The sequence below is a fragment of the Zootermopsis nevadensis genome, unplaced genomic scaffold, assembly GCF_977971745.1.
Source record: "Zootermopsis nevadensis isolate Lab colony 2312 unplaced genomic scaffold, Znev_1.0 Znev_ptg000022l, whole genome shotgun sequence".
NCBI lineage: Eukaryota > Metazoa > Arthropoda > Insecta > Blattodea > Termopsidae > Zootermopsis > Zootermopsis nevadensis.
In genome coordinates, this window is record NW_028259154.1 from 13,095,492 (window position 1) to 13,111,956 (window position 16,465).

General features: G+C 34.5%; 1 protein-coding gene across 1 annotated transcript in view; it reads right to left on the reverse strand.

Annotated features, from left to right (window-relative positions):
- Positions 1-16,182, reverse strand: part of LOC110835906 (kelch-like protein 10) — a 101,212-nt gene extending 85,030 nt beyond the window's left edge. Inside the window, exon 1 of the mRNA XM_087353885.1 lies at positions 15,754-16,182. The gene's annotated coding sequence lies outside the window, so the exon portion shown is untranslated. The remainder of the gene's footprint in view (positions 1-15,753) is intronic.
- Between the last annotated feature and the right edge of the window lie 283 nt (positions 16,183-16,465).

Here is a 16,465-nt window from a genome sequence, read left to right on the forward strand (position 1 = left end):
AGAATGGATGGAGAATGAAAGTCATATCCAGTATAACGTACGAAACTATTCTTTCTTACTCTTCAGAGACAAGAGAGAGGAGTAAAACATGAAAACATAAGGGACATGAAGTAACAGAAGGATGAAAAAAACAGTGATGATTTCCATAATTTGTAATCTTTACCAAATCTGATGGCGATTAAATGGGGGTATGGAACAAATGAGAAAAGCATAAATAAAAAACTTTGTTCGGAGAACCTGAATGGAAATCACCTATTGGGAGATCTTTAAAAAAGATTCTCTTAAGAGAAAATGGCATAAGAGTGTAAACTGGATGTAAACATGTCAAAATAATCTCCAGAACGGAAGATTGTATACATGGAAATGAAGATTCTTGTTTCATAAAAGTTAGCGTATTTCTTGATCAACAAAATGAATTTCACCTTAAAATGACTTAGCTCAAATGATTCGGTTAATTGGAACAATACACATCCCTCTGGAAGTGTGAACTGTATAAACACTTAAACATCTTGTTCGCAGCGAAATGAACAGCTATAACGTAGCTCGTGGTAGTCTGGACTAAAACCAACAACTCTGTAACTACTTGATTTATACGAAACTTTCAGCTCTACCGCCAGGGCATTTCTAAACCACAAGCAGACTGAGACCATCTGTCTGACCAGATTCTTCCAGTTCCAGCATTGGAGAAGCCAAATTACAAAGGGATTCAGGTTTCAGCGCCAGTTTCTAACGAAGGCCGCTTATAAAGAAATATGGGTCTAACAACAGTGGAAATGTATATATCCTATGCCTACTCAAATGAGTACAGATTTTATACGTTTTCCATATTCACCCATTGCTATTTTTCATATCAATTCACCTTGAAGATGATATATTCGAGAGAAAAAATAATGTAAGAATTCTTTTACGCCCCATGTCAGGATCAGACATTATCTTCACAATCAAATTAAAAGTGCAGGATACTTTAAGTTCCTGCTTAATATCTAAACATGTAATATTAGATAGTACAAAACTACTACGTAGTTTAAGAACCACAATCACAGAGAATGAGTGGTTATTACTCTGGAAGTAAAAGTATGTTTCTAGAAATCAATTAACAGATAATACTTAAGCAGTGTTTCGTTTAAAACAACGTTTAAAAATGAATAGTCCTAAGCTACAGTTTTTTCAATTATAATTTTAACACCTCGCCCCATTCAAAAATAAGTATGTAAATATTCAATTAAATTAAACTTCTTGCGTATCATCAGTTATCAAAAATGCCCACGTACAACAACAAATTGTAGGATGAATGCGAGTGACGAATTGGAATAGATATGGGAGGAAGTAGTCATGGCTTCTTTTAAGGCACAGTCTGAAAGAACTGAAGAAAACCTCGATAAACCTTAGTCGACCGGTCTTCAGACGCAGATTCGATCTGAGGCCCTCCAAATACGAAGCTATACGTATAACTGTAGTCTGAGACAAAGCAAATTAGCCCCATCTGAAATTTTTTACCCAGACGCGTTTAATCTGTGTTTACTCTTAGCGGTTCGGCCTCTGTTCTAGCACGAAATTCCCCGTATACCAACCACGCGCCATGGATATAAAAAAAATATCCTATTCACTCTACCTACTTTTATTCTTATACGTGAGTAGAATTCTCGTCCGTTTTTCCCCCCTTAAAGTAAAATTCTCCCGTCACCCAAGAAGATCCTTTCTGCCCTATGCTATTATATAGCACTTACACTCAAAGTGTGTAATATTTAGGGATTCGACTTGCCCTCCATCACGCTTATATACCTTGGAGCAAATCGTGTTCTCCTCGAATAGGTTCAGCATCCCCCACCCTCACTCTTCATTCCCAATCTTGGTTCTAGCAGAATCAAGAATCTCCTCGTGGTATCTTCATTACAAGTAAAACTCCAGTAGTGCAAGGCCACGCCCAGCTGTGCTGTTCATCTGGCACCAACCTCATCACAGAGCCCGTATCTATATTATATTCTGTTACTTACTTCACTTTATAAAAATGTGTCGAATTTAAAATTGACAAACAATTTAAATCCAGCAAATTAAGACAACAGAATATTCGTAAGATTTGAGGTTTTCACAGAGCTGAGTATGAAGATTTCTGTCTTCTGGGTTGTTGCGCTGTGTAGTCTGGTCGATGTTAACCAACGTTTCAGAGGTCATACTGCCTCCGTCATCAGGGCGATGAGTCTGAAGATTCCTGTCTTCTGGGTTGTTGCGCTGTGTAGTCTGGTCGATGTTTACCAACGTTTCAGAGGTCATACTGCCTCCATCATCAGGGCGATAAGTATGAAGATTCCTGTCTTCTGGGTTGTTGCGCTGTGTAGTCTGATCGATGTTAACCAACGTTTCTGAGGTCATACTGCCTCAGGGCGATGAATGTGCCAAATGGGTGGAGGAGGCCACGTTTATGAAACGGTGAAAAGGTAATATCAAAAACTATATTAGAAGTCAGGAATTCCCTTCCATAAAAACTCGGAAGAAATTCCACAATAAATTTATGTGGTACTAACTGTCACCGTGTAAGTTGTTTTAAAAATTGTGATGCAAATAAGGAAGATCCAGTTAATAATAGCATATTGCAAAATTAAATTACAAATCCAACTGGAAAAACATAAAACTGGGCAACAGACCTTTGCATGTTACGCTTCGCGGCTTGAAAATCTCTACGTCCATAGTCCTTTTGTGTATGCTATTTTTAATTTTTCGGACTTTCGAGTTACATCCAGTTATAAATTTCCCCCCGGAAGATTTAATTACCTAGCCGTCCAGCCATATCTAGATGAACTCGGTCATATTTTATGCCAGGTATTGTTCAAAAAATTGTACGTTTTATGAAAGGAAAAGAAAATGAGAATACGAAATTGGTAAACGTCGTTCTGTCTGCAGTGCAATAAAGCCATCTCGCGTTTACTCTTGGTCTGACGGCAGGAAGTGGAGTTAGCAGTTAAGATAATATTTATTTTTTACTTTAATACCGCAGTACTTCAAAAATATAATCTAATAAGTTTTAAAGTTACTACCTTAATGTTTGTCGTACAGTCTCGTATATGGAGCTACTTTATGCAATCACAGAATTTTAGACAAATTTAGGAAAAGAGAAAGAACCCCATATAACAATGCAAATCTAAGTTACGATGGTAAGGGATAAGAGATTCTCAGGGTCATAAATATATCAATTCTCGTCTTCTAGGTAGTAACGGCTGAAGATGGAGGCAGTATAATCCTCAGATATGTTTATACTTGCCTACCAGACAACATGGTGTTACAAACAACGAAACTAACATCATAACACGTACCATGTTTGCGTGTTTCTGCACTGCATAATGTTGGAATACCAATATCTCAACCCCCCCCCCCCCCCCAGGACTAGGCAGAAGGCACATACAGGTTTATGACTGGCACATACAGCAGACGGATGGCTTCATGTAATATTGATCATGCTTTCTCATTTAAACGGCAATACCAATTGAGAGAGATCACTGCCCAAAAGACAAAAATTATTTCCTGTTAACTTCTTTTGTTTATAAGAAGTTAGTGTGCTTAAATCTCTACGCAATTTTAGAAAGGATATAAACACAAACGTTTAAATATTTAAACTACTTAAGATATTATTCCAACACTTGGCTGGAATTACAAGACGAAGACAAATTTTTAAGAAAAGAAAAATTCGGCTCTCGGAATCGAACTCAGAGCCTTTCAAACAAAAAGAAGTTTTAGGACTACTAATAAATTAGCCGCATTGTTTGGAGATACGAACTAAGAAAAGTGTAAATATATCTAGACAAAATAACTATCCATTGGTGTCTTCAGTTCAGGTATCGCAAATGGAATTCAGACGAGCTACACTTCGAAATAGCTTTCTTTCAATTTGCATTTAATAAACAGCGCAAAACGTCATATTAGATGAAAAAATAAATTGCATTTAAATTGTAGTTCTAACCTCGTAATGCATTCCAAAGTAATATATTATATATGCAGCACTGAAGACCTCATTCATAACCTGATAAATATGCAAAGAACTTCAGAAAGAGAGAGGCAGAATAGAATAAGCCTATAATAACTATAATGGATAAAGTTGTAAAATAACAGGTATGAGTACAGATTACTTTTCATACAAATATAGCCCTTATGAATGACATGAATAAGAACGATATTTGTATGCGAAATTTTTAAACTCATGTCGTTCTAGGGAAATCAGATATGTTGTTATTTAGGTGGTGACGGTGTATTTTCCACGTCACTTTTCAACTACTTCTAACTCTTACCTGGCCCACCAAGTAACACAGCGCTAAAACGAAATAAGAATGTAAATTATATTAAATTTTCTTCTTTAAAGATAGAATTTTCTTTTCGTCAACGAAACTTGTTTTGTGTCATTTTATGTACTTAACTTCCCTGGTCTAGGAATGTAAAACAATAAGAGTTCTTTAAGAAGACATAAGCAAGACGAGCGTTCTTACAGGTTTTTTATAAATACAACAATAATATTAATGGATCTACGTTATTCCTATATGTAATGAATTAATCTGTACTGACGTCATGTTGTAATCAAACGAAACCTTAAAGAATTCAGCGATGTTTAAGAACATTTCCTTTTAATTTAGTAACATTTCCTCTGGCATTTTCTCTGTACAATTTTTGTTACTGAAAGTAGTTTGTTGAAGACCAACTTAAATTGCGTCTATAAATTTAATATGAATAGACGCCTATGAATAAATTACATGCAAATCTTATCTAAAATTTGGTTTTATAATGTTCATTTTCCCTTATTTGTGCTTTTCATTTATGTACTATGTTTTGTGTGGTAGGCGAAACCAATTTTCTATTGTCCCTAAAGTAAATATTATGCCAAATATATAGAGAGATCACGGTCTTTACAAGTGGGGGGGGGGTAGCGGTGTTCAGTGTCACAATAGGGTTGGTTTTGGTGAGGGAGTAGAGGTCAGGTCATGCCAGCCCTCCAGGTGACAAAATTTAAATATTCATTCCTCGACTGTTACGAACAGACAGCCACAGAGACCAACTACCCCATGTGTCTATTCAATGAATGGCACAGCCACGTCAGTTGTCTCGAAATGAGAAAATACAATAAAAAAATCAACCTTACACTGTTACACTACTACTGAAACGTCGGCAAATCAATAAAAACTCTGAGCTACGTACATTTTGTGTAACATACCAACAACGCCAAGATTGCTCCATAAATTATTACCTTCACCAGAAACTGCCTTGGATCAGAGACTTTCCAGTGCAGCATCATGTAAAAATAAATATAAAGAGCTGATAATAACATAATCAACTGTAGCCGGGGCAAAACCATGTGCTTGGTATACGTCACCGGCTTGTGGATAAATGAAAACAAACGCATATAGCATGTAAACAGAAAAACAATAAGAAAACAGAGGAGCTGAGACAGCAAGATACAGAATACCGCCGCTTAGAAATATTATTTATAAAATGGACAGTATATGACTTTATCTGCTACCCCTTTAAATTGTAAACTTCGAGGTCAGATAAAAATAGTAGTGTTGTAACGCGAACAGTGGAGCCCAGACCTCGCAGGGTAGGAAAGCTGTACTGGCGAATTAAGAGTGATTTCGTGGCCTTGAAGCATGAAATTTAGTGACGGGTTTTTTGTCATGGTAAACATATTTCGTAACCTTAAATAATATGAGCATATGTACGGCTGAAAACTGAAATACTCTAAACAAATACAAATATATGAATCACTCCACTGCTGACTAACAGGCTGGCTCTCAAGGTGAAGAATTTTTAAAGAGCTAAACGGCCGCCAGTTTATCAAGTTTAGTTACATGAATTTTTTTCGATAATATCAAATTTTTTATCAACGTATGTAATTATGACAAATTCAGTTAACTTTAAATTTAGTATGAAGTTGATTTGGCCATATTTTATCTTTTCATTTTAAATGCCAACATATCCAAAATTATATCGAAAAATAGCAGGTGACTGTGGGTATAGATGCATTAAGACTACTCGGTCGTGGACTTTTGTCGGTGTTTAGAGACAGCTCTGTCGGCATAGCAGCGAACTGCTGGAGCACAAGGCTCCGAATTATTGCACTGCTAGTGTCGGGCTCAAACATCAGGGCGAAAGACCACATATTTCGGTGTCACTGACGAGAGCAGATTTAGACCTAAACAGTATTCTGTGCTATAAAACATAGGCCTATGCGTAAAAATATACGTTTTCAACGACTACCCGCTTCTTTCATCCACAGAGAAATGTTTAATAATCAGTTATAAACACAGGTCTATGTGGGAAGGCACACAAAATGTTCTATGGTTTACGTTCTTTCGTCTCCAAATGTAATACATTTATCATTTGTTCTTATAACTGTGTAATCAAACATGTTATGTGGTTCGATGTAAAGAAGTCGAAAGATGTAATCTATTATCCCAAATGTATTCTTTGTAATTTTATATAAATGTGTATTAATGTTATTAAAAGAACTTATATCGAAATATTTAACATATGTATCTCTTTTATATTATCAAATATATAAAGAAATTAAAACTTTTTACCATGCACACAGAATATTTAATTATTAGACAAATATTGAACTTGTACTGAATCACGTTTAATTTAATTATCTTTTAAAATACACTTACTTACATGATTAAAAACGAAATTAAATACGTAACTAAACAGGCTACTACCTACGACAGACAGAACAAAATAGCATCTCTTTATATTAACCGAACTGTATCCAGGGTAAAGAGGACTTATAAAATAAAATGCGGAGACAGTGACTGCAGTAGAAATGACGGAAGTACTGAGGTGGGAGTGAAAGTGTTGCGGAAGAAAAGAGACGTATGCCGTGTAAGTGTTCAGTAACCCCCCGCCCCCCCACCTCACTAGCTCGATGCAAAATTAACGAGGGGTTGCAGAACTCGCATCTCCAAAAATGAGGCTCTGTGCTAAAACAGAGGGGAAAATAGAAGACATGCATCCAGCCCTCGGAGCGTATTGTCGTGTATCATCAATTTTTCATAGCAATTCCCGAAATACAGTCACACGGCAGAGAAACGCCACGTCACTATCTCCACGAATAAAGTGCTCATATATTTCTTCGTAAAAAATGGTACAGTTTTATATATGATGCTTTGCATATAATATTCTGTGGCTTATATTTCGGGATGGATAGTATACTTCTCGAACACCGACAAAGGCTTGTTATAATGCGACAGTCTTCAGAGTATTAAATATATATATATACATTTTCTATAAAATATATTCTTGAAAGTTAAACAATACATTAATGTCGACTGTTCAAATCAGTAGGGCTCTTGTCTGGCAACTTTCAGAGGGTAAAAAGCAAACCACACGCTGGCAGTTTATAACATGTCATCTGGTAAAATCATGAATTACACCTTCACAAAAGCCAGGAAATGTTAATCAACCTGAGGGAGTTGAACCAAGAATAATTTGTAGTTCTGTAGGTTCTATTTTAATATTATATTTTCATTTAATCCTAGATCCTATAAGTGGTTTATACTTTAAGAATTCCAAGCAAAAATCTTGCACGCTTTTCTCACCTTTTCTGCGTGTGCTCTCACACTAAGTTTTATCGCCCGAATAACATTATAAAGCCAACTGAATATTACAAATTAAGAACCTCTTCATTATCCACTTCTCACTCTCTTGGGCCAAAATATTCTCCTCAGCAATATTTCATCAAAACATCCGGGATTTTGTTCTAACCTCAGTTTCATAACAGACACCAAAGGACCAAGTAATAGTTTTGCATATTTTAATCTTAAAGTAACATTATCGGAGAGGTGAGCGAAAGACAGAATTCCGTATACTAAATGACAGCGAGAATTCTGCAAATATAGTCTACTATTAATTAAGTAATTCTTATCAATTAATTTTGATATAATATTGTAATTCTCAAATATATTAACTCTGTATCTCACTGTAAATACACTATGGGAATTATAATTGATTACTGAATATTGGCGGGGGACTTTTGTGAGCACGGTGCTGAACATTCGGGTTCTATAAAGAAAGTGGGCTGTTCTGTGACAAGCCGAGTATCAATCGACTTTTCAAAGAATAATTTACACCACAGAGTGAGAGTGAATGAGTAAAATGTTAATTACGGTCATATATATGCGACATCTAGTTAAGATATTTTGGGTGGGTGGGTTACGGTATGATGTGAAAGCTTATTTTAAAATTAGAGTGTAAGTTAATAATAGCATATAGTAAATCTTCTTTCAACCTAATTTTGCAAAAGGATTAGGTTTTTATCTTTGTATACGTCAGCAAAAATGTTGCACATTCTGCATTTACATGCTAATATCTATCACTAGGGAAAATAAATGTGTAATTAGTCTAGAACAGTACTGAGTAGTTACGCAATGTGTGTGGGGTAAAATAAAACTAGGAATTCGTGTCTAAAAAAATGAAACATATTCAGATTTAGAAAGTAGCGTGTCCTTGTACGGTGTAATATGAGTGCTAGTCATATTTCATTTTAATTTAAAAAACTTCCCAGTTATAACAGTTAATTATAGAGAGATTTAGAACTAAAAGAAGAAATAACGTTTTAAATTCGAATAGACACTAGCATAACTTTTATAGCTTTTGTTTATGTTTTAAGTTAGACTTGGTATATACAACGTTGTTATGAAGATTTGGAGAACGTTCTTTTAGCTAAATACGCAAAAACGTAATGGTATGTAATGTACAGTTTCGTTAAGACAAAGTAAAATATAGACACACTCCATGAAATAACAATGATATCATAACCACCACAATTATCACACTGAAACTATAACTACAAGGAATACTACATAAATTTAACTAAGTCATTTAAATTACCCACCACATCATCCTTAACAGAAGAAACACAATAAATTTAAATTCTAAGCAACAAAGTCTTTCTTGTGAAACTAAGTCATGCATGTGGTCAAGAAGGAGCCCATATTGTATGGAACATGAAGGTTAACAAATGTGTTCACAAGAGTCCGCCACTGATCCCTACCTCAGCGAAAAGAAACCACAAAATTTCTCACTCTACAGCTATATTATCCCAATTGCAACTAGGTCTTCAAAATGAACTCTTTTATGGAGTTCTATTATCCATTTCTACCATCCATATTATTTATTTTCAAATACTAAGCGTAATTAGTTCATGGTATTCCTGGCGACATGTATCTACATTAAATATGTCATGTTCAGGTCATATTTACAAGACTGAATTTAAACAATCCGAAAACTTTCAATACGTATGAAACGTGTCAAATGGAACTATTACACTAATCAACAAGATCTTGGTAACATAATTTAAAACTAACCTTTTTGCATTAATTCCGACACACTCATTAAGGATCTGGACTTATTTTATATCACGTCACATTTTAGGAAAAAAAAATATAATGAGAAACGAAATGTAACATTGTTTATATGAGGGGAGAACTTTCTGGGTAAAGAATTTGGAGTCAGAATAGTAAGTCTGTTTACTTATGTATTTTCTGAATATTTTTAAGTGCATATTTCTACAACTGCGTATTTTTCATAGCGCTTCAATAATATTTGAAACGCGTATGCGATTATAAGTTTAATCGCAATCAAATAACGTTTATATTACCGACTAATTAACGTGTCATTTACGTGAACAGTGCATCAGATTTAGTAAGAGAGCTTATTATCTTTATGTCATCGTTGTCCAATGTTACTGGCATCATTTCAACACTTTAATTTTGATAAAAGTAAATGTTATTTATGTATATAGATAGGTTAATTTTATCATATTTCATCCCTCCCATGCGTACTACATGCCTGCAGAAATCATCTTTCTTTATTTTATTATCCAATAAATACCTCCTGGAAAATACAAATTATGGAAATTCTTGTTATTTATTTTACAGCGCTAAACGATCTTAGTTTTAGTTCGGACGAAGAAGTCGGTTTCCGCTTTTCCTAGTCATAAGGGAACATAGGCTAAATAATCACAACATACATTTTATCGGCAATTATTCAACTACTCTAAAAATATAAAATCTATGTTAAAAATCACTCATACTAGCGAACTTTTTAATGTAAATAAATTGTTGAAGTAGATGAGACTAGTGTCCTATTACAATTGACGTAAGGTTTATTAAAGACGTGTGCATAAAATTCTGATATATACATACAAGATGTGAGAAATTATAATAATTTTTACAAACAAATATTAATACGATTATTATAAGGGACAAATAATAAAACTACTATTTTATAACAGTCATAATGAATAGTTTCTTTAGGTACTTTGATAGTATTTTAAGGATATTCTGCACGAAGAATGGGCAAATTATTTAATAAACTTGCAAAAGAATATGAGTGTCATTACAATTTTGACCCCAGCGTCTGACGGTAACTTATGCTAAACAGTTGTTCTTGGAAAATAATAATTATTTATAAAGCAAATAAAGTATTTATATTTTTTGTTATTTGCCTATCATACATCACGTAGCTGCATTAGTTTCTACGACATACTCATTTCTGAAACCAAATCTCCTGACTTTTGTCTACTTATCGTCTCTGAATATCACCCTTCAAACCCCAGTTTCATGTGAACTTTTTTGTCTTTCGGCTCTGTTTTTATACAATGCTTTTTCATAAGGCAGAGGAGAAGATATACACGCACCTACTTTATTGTAAAGTTACAGGGCAATCCAATTAGAAACCAGCGGAAGACCTCACAGAGTAATAACCTCAAGAGTGGACAGTAAGGGTAAAAAAAAGGTAGGAATAAGAGGGAAATATTGTGTTCTCTCGAGAAATGTGCGAGGAAAAGTAACGGAGGAAAAGAAGTTAAAGTTTTTCTTTAGACTAAAGTAAAAGAAAAATAATAAATATTTCTGTATTGTCACACGAGACTTGAAGTTTAAATAAAAATAAGTAAAAAAAATATAAAATGATGGGCTCTTGGGAGCAAAGATTTTTTTGCTTCTTTTTTTCATTCGAAAATTCTTGTACCTTAGTTTTATGCAAGTTAAAAAATATTTTAGAAACTTTGCATATCTCTCTCTCACGTCATGTTTTGAAGGAGATAAGTTCTAAGGAGATCAATCACTTTATCGAATTTGTACTCTCAACTGAGTAGCAGTATCGATTCAGAACAACTGACTTCGAGATCACACTAACACTCTCTTAGCTTCGGTTAATAATTCCTTAGGACAGAGACCTTTTGGATAAGCTTATGAGCACGTTCATTACCGAGGTAAAATAAGCCCACAATAATATAAATCAAGTCTTTTATTAAAGTTCCTGCCGACACCAAAATCTCATGCATGGAACACTAAAATAAAACAAAATCTCAAGCCATGTAACTACCATAATCAAATACAAAATTTGTTAGGGCAAAGAAAATATATAATTTAGGGCAACAGCGTTACTGTTAAGACACAAACACATTTTGTAATAAAATATGTAGGTGCTGAACTGGATAATTAAAATATTGTTTAGAATATCAACGTAAAAGTCCCTAATTAGTATGTTGGCAAGCCTTCACGAATAGTGTCATGATGGGATCATAGAGTCACTGATAATAAATAGAGGTTAAAGCTTCTGGGATAAAATAGTCTCGCAATTACGAGTTCCAAAATGGAATCTTATTCGCAAAAAGAGTCTGAAAAAATCGACTATGGCATAGATTTGAATTTATTTTATGCTGTGTTTCTTTACAATCTTTCTTTCCATTTAAGGTTTGTATAATATGTGGTAAGGCTGCATGATGGAACAACAAACATACTCTCAGTAGCAAACGTGACCTAACTTTATTGTACTTAAAATTTAAAGCTGAAGACGAAATAACTGAATAGCATGGATAGCCTCCTCACTATCATACAAAATCATCACAAAACTATCGAAATTTTCAATAATTTCTCTTTCTCAAGTTGTACAGTCCCGTATCACGTATTATTTGCAGCGCACTGTTTCAGGAATATGTCATACATCAGAACTCGGCTGACAAAGTATTGATTTCAGGTGGAGATAGCCAAGATGTTGTATCAAACCAAATGAGAACAGGGAGGTAGCTTCATGAAGACTGGCCATCAAACCAGCCAATGAACTCTCATCACGGAACAGATATAAAACAAGAAAACGTCGTGAGCCGTGCAATAAAAACAAACGAACGGAAAGAGTATTCTCCGTGCCACTGAAATTCGAATGAGTCGCTGAGTCTGTAAAAAATTTCGGTCTTCCGTTTGTTGGGAGACATTCAACTGTAACTCACTCCCCCTCCCATCATCAGGAATTTTATGCAGTGGGGCTAGCAATACTGAGATCATGTCCGCTCATTTGTCTCAACGTTTTACAACTCGAAAAATATTTGATTAGGTTGAAATTCTGTTTTTCGGGTATATACTGAACTCTATTAAATTCACTTTGGAGTACATACCATACACATGGCTTAAAAATTTCAGATTTCTTAAATAATTATTTCACCGTAACAAAATAAGCACATTACGAGTAACTTCCGTTAAAAATATTTTGTTTCCGCGTGGTTTATTTTTATCAATTTACAAGAAAAATATATTATTACACAATGCAATGTAATTTACTGTTCGCAACTGTAATCTTGAGACTTGCAAAGAATGCAGGAAATCCGAAGGGTTAAAGGCAGACGCTATCTTTCCCCCTTCCTCACCCCGCAAGTCTCAAGATTACAGTCGCGAACTATATGTCTTGTCTGTTTTTTGTCATCAACAGAATTTATTTTCATTGTGACATCTTTATGCCTATTAGGTCTGTCAACAACAGATTTTAATTTAAAATAAATTAAATCGATGACAATGAAGAATACAAAATGTCAAAGTGAGCACTTCCATTGTTTTTACTTTATACCTAGAAAGCACTACATGCAAGACTTTATCATAGACAGATTGAACTTTCTAACGACAGGACAAATAACAGGATATTTTAAACACCGTGATGTACCTTCTGGTGTGAGAACTTCTTGGAAAATTATTCCGTCAACTCTTATCCTAGTTTTCTATCTCTCTGAGTTACCATGCACGGTATTTTTCGTAAAGCAGTGGTAAGAGAACCTGTAAATAACAGAGGAAAAGTACCACCTTTTGAAAAAGAAGTAACTGGACAAAATTTTATCTTTGTCATTGTCAAGAGGTTAAGCACACCGTAATTGTTTACATTACATATAAAGCACATTAAAATTTACTTAGAAAACCAATATAATAATTGTTATTAAGGTACCTGTAAGGATTAGCCCTTAAAAGTGGAGCGGTAACATTATGTCCCTCTTACGTCATTAATCAGTAATATTTCATTCTGTGTTTTAAGTTTCATTCATAACTCTCATTGTAAACAGCTGTAATTTTTGAAACAGCATAATTCTTTTCCAATGGTTAATTGTGGTGTATTCTTTGCTATATGATGGACTGAAGTATTAAATAATCAGAAAATATTTGGCTTCAAATTGTTAAACAAGGTTTCATTAAAGATGTTTGATATATAAAATAAACAATTTCATTATTTCTATACAATTTGTTTTAAGAGAAACCTCGAAGGAGCGAGCTAATATCAAAAATTATAAAAAAGGAAAGAAGAATGAAAAATCACGGCCCGGAAACCTACAACCCTGATTAAGATATTTCGCGGTTTTCTTCAGTCTCTCCATACAAATGGTGTGACAGTACGTTAAATAAGTTCTCGACCGTTTCATTCTACATATTTTTTAACTCGTCATTCACTCCTCATGCTATCACGCGACAATGCATCTGAGCTACTGGCAGCGTCATAAAATAAAACACAAGCAGCATAGAAATGTTGTTACAAAAATTACTTCCTGTTCCGATGGACTCTTGTTAGATGCCTGGCTCAAGAGTGCAAACAGAATTCTACAACGACGGTGTCACCAGTAGAACAGGTCACTGTTAGTTAAACTTTGAATCTCACTCTGTCCCAAAACGAACTAAGTTGATTGACGCCTGTATCAAAAACGACGACGTCCGTCACTTGTTTTACTTTGACAAAAACAGGCGAGCCAGTTTAAAAATGTTTCTGCATTATATTACAGTCACTAGGCGAACCCCGCAGTACCACTCAACATGTCACCCCTAGCAGCCAAAAAGCAAATATCACAACATTTAAGCAGAGTAAAATTTCGCCTCCCTCACTCCCTCACTTCAAAACGAAAAAAAGAGAACATTAAAAACCTGTTCCATAAACAACTGTCAATAGCATACGAATCGTTGTGTTTGATGGATAAAACTTGACTCCGTATTATTTCAATTAACATATGGAACACACCAATTTCAGGTAGTTAACTGGATATATAAGCATTACATATTCCTTTTGCCGTGTTACGAACCCACTGAATTTGACTTTTATTTTTAATTTTAACCTTTATACAGGCATAATTGTGTTACATACAACGCGGTAACAAAGGGGAAATTTTGACAGGCTTTTAATTATGCCAGCATTCAATCGTCCAGCCTTCCAGTCATTCTTTTTATAAAAGTAATTATATGAACACCAAATGGTGCGAATGCCAATATTTACATCACGGTTATTGGCTGCAATACAGGTAGTTTGGAAGTCTGCCATTTTAAGCAGTCTTACGTTTCGTAGTCAAATCCATAGTTTATTAATCAAACACAGCGTATTCAGAAATAAAAAATTAAAGTAAGAAGGAATGGTGGAAAATGCAAAATAAATAGAAAAAAGGAACAAAGAAAGTAAGATAAAAGTACGTTAGTAAGAAAGACACAAAAAAGAATAAATGCAAAAAATAAACAAATTAAAGAACAGAGAAATAGAACAAAGAAAATAAAGTAAATAAAAATAAGTGAAGCCATCTCATTCTTTGACTCAGAATCGTTGAAAAACATGAGACGCATTCACTGAGGCAATTTACCATACGTGTGAATATGGGTAGATGAAACAGTTATTTCATTCATTGTATATAATTTACGATGCTTGCTTTAGACAACTCGGTAATTAATTGGTCTTTGTGTACACAATGTTCATTAGCAAATGTTCAACAAATAATTCTAATTAGAAATACCGGTAATCTCTTTTATCTGTCCATCGTAACGTTTGTAACTTTAAACACAAAATTATATTTCATAAAACATGTAAGAAACTTTAGGATTTTGGCAGGAAATTATATATCTTGTAAATGTTGATTAATGCCGTCACACGACAAGCTACTTTCTCATGACCGCAGAGTTACAAACACACGTTCTGCAGAATATCATCTCGACAAAATAAATATTTTTTTAAGATTTTCTACAGCGTTATACAAAATGTCAGACATTACATTATGGGCCATTAGAACCTGGAACCACAGAAATGGGAACCTCCACTGTCATGATATCTGTATACAGTGAAATGGCAAGGGGGCAGAATTACTTATTTGACATTATTAATCGACCTAAATCAGAACACACAGAAAGGATTAAAAATTCTGTGTGACGATTACGCAGTTATTTTATCATCTGATATTATATTTTAATGCACACCTTTATGGGCTTCTAAACCTTCCAACTATGACTTCCTTAAAAATTTCCTTATTTTAAATGTTTCCGTTATTTTTATTTTGTTATACGATTAAATCCAACGTCAACAATTGTATACCTTTAATCGTCCTCTGTTCATTTCATTCACTTTATTAACATGACGGTGACAAAACAAGGTTTATAATTGAATGGAACACAATAAGAATTTTCGGTTTATCTACAAATTGTCAGAATGCCTTACCTTAAGAAGACTGCAGGGATGATACGCCCATGACACAAGGAGCAGTTGCTGCTAACTGACGTCGTAGAAGTATAAATACCTACACGGGTCATGTGTACCAACACCGACATCTTCAACGGGTTCAGAAGCTAAAATCTCATTTGCTATGTCTTCACATTCATCGATAACATATTATTAACAAATAATACTGAAGTCATTAAAATGTCGCACAGAAATTGCATTACAGTTTCTTCACCAGCATTAAGTATACCTACACCACAAAACACAAACATAAACACCAGAAATGACTTTCAATTCTCGCCATCATTTCAAGTTACACTCTTTCCTGAAATCGTCCGCTTTGTTATTACTGTCCACCGGCCGTGAGATAATCCCTGAGTAGGGAAGTCGGTTCTGGTGAGGTGCAGGGAGAATGTTTACTATCAGGTGAACTGGAGGGGGTGGGGGAAGTCTGACACGCCAGTTCTTAGTTTTAAATATAAACTTAACCACCAGATAGCAGTAAGGTTGCTAGCGCTGTTAGAAATCCTCAATCGCCACTGCTGTTCTGACCATTGCCAAACATATCGGAAAGTGTAATATTGTTTTGAAATAAAATGCATAAAATTCAATGCACATTTGTGATTAAAGATAATTAAATTCCGACATTTAGTGAACATTCATTTAGGAAATAGCAGGTGTTTTATAACAGAATATATGGAGGAATAGAGAC